This window comes from Meleagris gallopavo, chromosome 27 (assembly GCF_000146605.3).
Source record: "Meleagris gallopavo isolate NT-WF06-2002-E0010 breed Aviagen turkey brand Nicholas breeding stock chromosome 27, Turkey_5.1, whole genome shotgun sequence".
Classification (NCBI taxonomy): Eukaryota; Metazoa; Chordata; class Aves; order Galliformes; family Phasianidae; genus Meleagris; species Meleagris gallopavo.
In genome coordinates, this window is record NC_015037.2 from 193,866 (window position 1) to 199,960 (window position 6,095).

Below are 6,095 nucleotides of genomic sequence, written 5' to 3' on the forward strand. Positions count from 1 at the left end.
GGGAGGAATGATTCGGCCGGGATCCGCTGGCACGTAGCGGCACTGAGTGGGGGTGGGGGTCCCGATGGGGGTCTGGGGATGTGGGGGGACGTCGTGGGGCTGCGACCCGCGGAGAGGAGCAAACAGCGGTGGTGCTGGGGGTGAGCAAACAGCGGTGCTGAGCGTTGGGGGCGAGTGGATGTAATGGTGCTGGGCACCGGGGGTGAGCAGACACAGCGGTGCTGGGCACTGGGGCTGAATGCATGCAGTGGTTGCTGGGGCTGAGTGCGTGCGTGGTGCTGAGCGCTGGGGTTGAACAGACACAGTGGTGCTGAGCAGAGGAGCTGAATGAATGCAGTGGTTGCTGGGGCTGAGTGCATGCAATGGTGCTGAGCAGTGGGGCTGAATGCATGCAGTGGTTGCTGGGGTTGTGTGTGCACAGTGGTGCTGAGCAGTGGGGCTGAATGAATGCCGTGGTGCTGGGGCTGAGTGCATGCAGTGGTGCTGAGCACTGGGGTTGAACAGACGCAGTGGTGCTGAGGCTAATTGCGTGCAGTGGTGCTGAGGCTAATTGCATGCAATTGTGCTGGGCGCTGGGGTTGAATAGACGCAGTGGTGCTGGGGTTGTGTGCATGCATTAGTGCTGGGCACTGGGGGTGAGCAGGCATTGAGGCTGAATCCATGCAGTGGTGCTGGGGGTGAGCAGACACAGCAGTGCTGAGCATTGGGGCTGAATGCATGCAGTGGTGCTGGGGGTTGAGTGCACGCAGTGATGCTGGGCACTGGGGGTCAGCAAATACAGTGTTGCTGGGGTTGAGTGGACGCAGGCAGTGCTGGGGCTGAATGCATGCAGTGGCTCTGGGTTCTGGCATTGGGTTGGGTGCTGTGTGCTGTCCCCTTGGTGCATCCCTGTGCCCCTTGGTGTGCCCACCATTGGGTTCCTTCCGCCTGCAGGTTGATGGTAGGTTATTTTTAATTAATTCTTGCTGATAGATTAAGAGTCCACAGCTGAATTGTGTGACCGTGGGGCGGCTGTGGGTGGGACCTCCCCCCCCCGCCAAAGAGCCCTTTTTCACATCCCCAAAGCGCTTTGGGGTTTGGCTGAGGTGCTGCGGTTGTCACTGCTGTGGCCCCAGAATGGGGACCCTGAAAAGATGCAGCTCAGTTTCAAGGAGCAGCAGGCTGATGTTGGAAACCGTGGACCAAAGGAGCAAGGAGCAACGCTGTCAAATAACTCTGCTAACGCATGGTCCAGGTGGGAGAGGGGATGCTGCCCATCCATCGGGCGTTTGGATGTTGAGAACAGTTTGTGGGGAGCCCTCATTGGGTGTCCGTGGCTCCTGTGCTGGGCTCTGAACCCATCGCACCACCTGGCTCGTCCGTCCGTCGCCTTGTGGCTGTGGTTTGGGGCACTCAGTGCTGGGGTAGCTTGGCTGCTCCTCTCTGTAGCCCTGCCTGGTGCTCAATGTGCCCTGTGGGTAAGATTAACCGAGTGCTTCCACCTCTAGGATGGAGCACGGCTGCAGAACCTTGCACCAGGCTCTTCCTTGGGTTTTGCTGGGCTCAGCGGCGATGAGGCCACGATCAGAGGTGGAGGTGCTGCTTGCTGTGACCTGGAGTGGGTGCCAGGTGTTGGTGTGAGGCTTAATGCCTCTCTCTGCTCCTTAAATAGCCGCCGTCCTGCTGCTCCGTAAGGTCAGCAGCCTCAGGTGCCCTGGGAAGCTGTTCTCCAGCACAAAAGCAACCTGAAAATGGGTGAAATGGTGTGAAATTGAGGACTTTCTCCCTCTGGCTTGCTGGTGAGGGGTGGCCTCAAGGCGGGTGCAGGGAAAGGGCAACTTGATGCTGTCCTGATGCCATCCCAGTGCCATCCCATGGGCAGGGGATGTGTGAAGATGCTGGTGCTCAGTCTCTCTGCTCTGCAGCCTCCAGCCTCAACCTACAGGAGCCATTCCCAGCGCTGTTTCTTGCAGCTCCTCGTGCTGCTCTGACAGAACGGTGCCTCAGGGTGTGCGTGGTGGGAGGGCAGGGAGTAAGCATCCCTGCAGGGCAGTTGTTCTGTGCCTGACTCACTGCCTTGCACCTCACGTGGTTTCAGGGGTGAACCACCTCAGCCACGCCAGGTTTTTCGGGGCCAAGCAGCACCGTGGGCACTTCAGCAGAGCCACATGGGAATGGTGTCTCCTTCACAGGAGCCCGGAGCCTAGCTTTGCTTTCCCTGTCTGCCACCCTCTGCACTCTCATGCCGCGGGCAGGGAGGGGAAGGATGGCAGACACTTCTCCCAATAGGGAGGAGAGGGTTGGATGGGTGCGGGCTCGCTCAGTGCCGCTGGCTGCTCTAACGCCGCAGCATTTGTGGAGCACAGTTCATGTGCAAAGCGCTCCTCAAACATTGTTAAGGCACAAATGCTCATCTCTCAACCCCTCGTGCAGCTCTTGAGCAACAGGAGCTCCCCGGGCGCTGTGCTCCCAGCCCCTGCCCTGCTTGGCACAGCTGGCGTGGCTCGAGGCGTCCCTGCAGTTCCACTGCGGTGTCTCCACCATGTCCAGGTCCCAACCAGCAGCTGCAGAACCAGGTCCTTCCTACAGGCTGTGGCCAAGGTCTCACCCCTCTGGTGTTCCCTTCTGGGTTGCACCTTTGGTGTCACCGTCACCAAAGTCCCCACCTCACCACATTGAGGCTCCCTGCAGGGAATGGGCAATACCAAAATTCACAGGAACGGAGTCTGCCGTGCCATTAAGTAACCAGGGCTACTCGTGTTAATTTTTTTTCGCTCCCATTTAATTAAAAACCTTAATTTAAACAAAGCTCCCACGGAATCCTGTCTGCTGCAGCAAGGTTGCTGCAGGAACCCAGGGATTTAATTCAGTTTGCCGTGGAGTGGACGTGGAGCTTTGCATCTGATTTGCAGAAGGAAAATTGATACCCACGGGCCAAGCTTTGCTTTGCTTTGCTTCTCTCCCTCGGAAGTAAAAGCAACAAGAAGAAGACAAACAAACAGGTTGGCTGCTGAAACCCCAGTGAGGTTGGAGGGCTCCTGGATGGGTATCACAGTGCAATGGGGCTGTGCACTCTGTTGGTTTCCCTGAGCAGGGCTCAGTGTGCATCATGCCTGAGCTGCGATGCGATGCACACGTGCCAGGCTGGCTGTGCCGGGCTCACACCGTCCCCCTGTGCCACACTATGGGGAGGGGGAAGGAGAGGAAGTTGAATCATTTTTAGCTGAAATTCCTTCCTTCCTTCCTTCCTGCCCCAGAATATCAGGAGGGGAAGGGCTGTGCAGATCGGTGGGGCCATGGGTTGCAGCGGGAAGCTCTGATCAGCGCAGCATCGCACTGCAAGCATCCCGATTCCCTTTCCTAAGTTTTTTTTCTTTTTTTTCCCCCATCCCACAGAGCTACCCAATTCCGAGTGGTGTTTTTTCCTCTTTTATCCCCTGTTTATTTATATTGTTGGTAGCTCCCGTCCCGCTCCGGCCAGGCAGCGTGCCGTGCCGACGTGTCTGACGTCGGTGTCCCCGGGAGGGGACTGCAGGGAGCAGCCATTTGGAGACAGGGAAGGAAAAAAAGATCCCAGCCTGGAGCCAGCAGCTGCACGGCTCTGCCTGCAGCCTGACCCACTTTGAGGGTTTGATCCTGTTTCTCTCTTAATCGTTTAATTGTGGCATTTGCTCTGCGTGGGCAGCACTCGCTGGGCCGGGGGTGTTTGCTCTTTAGTGTGGGTGATGTGCTTTTTTTCCTCCCTTTTTTGGCCAGTATTTTCAAGCTGAATTGCCTTCAGGATTGCCCTGTCCCATGGGAAGAATTCTGCCCTAGGAAAGAGCCGGGTGATGCCGGTGGTGCTCACTTCCTCCTGAGTGCTGCGATGCCACTGTGGGGACAGAGCATCTCCAGCTTGCTGACATGGGGACGTCCCACCCAAAGATGATAATTGAGCTAAAAATAACTAGAACTGGGAAAAATAACGTCAGTCCAGGAGAGGGACTTGCCCTGGGCTCAGCAGAGCGTGGGACATTGGGCTGGGGCCGGTCAGAGCCTGGCAGCTGTAGGGCTGCAATGAGTCAGGGCCCTCTGTGAGTCAGCCCTGCAACCGCGGAATTTGGAGCCTGAAGGGCTCCGGAGTTAAATCTTTGAGGAAAACCCAAGGGCTGATGTTTGTGTGGTCACAGATTTAGGAGGTGATGTCTTCCCCAGCGCTGGGCCAGCGGAGCTCGTTGGTGTGCGTGTCACCCCCAGGACGAGCATCTGCACAGCCCCAAATCTCGGAGAAATGCACCCAAAGGAGAAATCGCAGCGCTGCTGCAGCCTGGCTCAGGGCTCGGTTGTGTTGGCGCTGCTTTTGGTTCAGAACAGGCGTGGTTTGGCTCCCCATAAGTCAATTAGGAAGAAGCTTATGCAAAGCCGAATTAAACTACTCTTTTAGATGGAAATAAGCCGGCGCTGGCCCGGTGGCTGCGGGTTATCCGGGAAGAGTCCGGCTTTGAGCTCGGTGCACCGGGCTCTGCGAAGCTCCAGTTATCAGGCTTACAGCACAGAGCTCACAGCACAGCCCCTCTGGGGTCTCTGCATATGGGGCGATGCTGAAAGAACCGGTCTCAACTTGGCCTGGATAAAGGCACCTCCTGCCCCGTGCCTGCCCGCCTGTAATCCCATGGGTAATCCCAGGGGTAATCCTGGGGGTAATCCCGATGGGTAATCGCACCAGGATCACGCCGGTGTTGTGCCCCTGCGTTTTCAGCCTACAAATGTGCCTGGGCTCCATCCTGCCAAGGTCCTGATTGCATCCCCTGATTGCAAACGTGATCGAGTGGATCAGCGGCTGCGCCCAATGGCTGTGTGTATGGGGTTGGAGTTAGCGTGGCCCCGGCAGCCCTCAGTGAGATGCTTCTTAATGCCCAGGGTCTGCAGGGAGCTGGTTCTGTGCCATGGCCCTGTGGCACTGGGGCAGGAGGAGAGTGCTGATCCCATGGAAAGGGGTGAATTACTCAATGCCTGTAATTGTGGTTTCGGAGCTGTTGAGTCTTGGAAAATGGCAGCGTGGCTCTCCGGCTGGCACTGCCTGCAACTTTGATCCTGTGGGGGTTTGGGTGGTGCCAGGACCCCACTGTGGTGCCCCCCAAAGTGGCAACAGAGGGTCCTGAGGTGCCTTTCCTTCATGGAGGTTGCTTGTCCTGCAGGATGCGGGGCGGCAGTGTGGAGTTTGGCTGTGCTGTATGTCCCTCTGTCTCTTGATCTGTTTGTCTCCTCTTTCCCCCTTCCTGCACTGCTGTCCTCTGGGTCTTGTGCCACCTCCATTGGGGTCTGTGCTCTGCTGGCAGCAGAGCGGGCAGCAAAAGGCAGCGCCTGCCCAGGTAAGCAGGGTCGGGGCTGCCTGAACTCGCACGCTGCACCCTCGCTTCACTGCAGCCCTTGGGGGCAGGGCACAGGCCCATGGCTGCTCCTGCCAGTGGTGCTGTGGCCCCAGCATCTCTCTCCTGGTGCTCTGGGACTCCCAACTCCAGCATGGCCCCGCAGCGCTGGCAGGAGCAGGGATGAGGAAGCAGCTGTGTTCCCATTTGGGAATGGAGGCACTGTCTGGGCCCCCACCTCCCGCTGCCATCCCTCCAGCACCAGGCGAGGGGATGTGCTGCATCCCTGCAATGGCCCGAAGTCCTCAGGCAGCTTGTCCATCCTGCACCCTGCTGCGGGACCACAAGGCACAGCGAGGGAGCGAAACATCACTGAGCCATCTGCTGTCTGTCCGTCTGTCTGTCCATCTCTCTTCCATCCCTTGCAGCTTCCTCCCTGTTCTGCCATCAACCCTTCTGTAGCCTGCCAAGCCCTGCGGCTGTGCACACTGCATGACGCCCCTGTCCTCTGCCTGTCCCCTGTGCTGCTCTCCCTGACCCCACTGAGCATCCCTTGGGGCTGGGATGGGAGAAGCGCTTTCCCGAAGGGCAGGCAGGTGCCAGCTGCTGGTGCTTCTCCACGTTGGGCATGTGTTGTTCCTGAGAAGAAGCCAGGTCCCAGTGGTGACTGGAGACTGCTCCGTCAGCCCGACCGCGCTCTCCCTGCAGGTTGAGCAGCCTGTCTTCCCTGGGTGATTCATCTTCAGAGCGGAGATCTCCAGGACACCG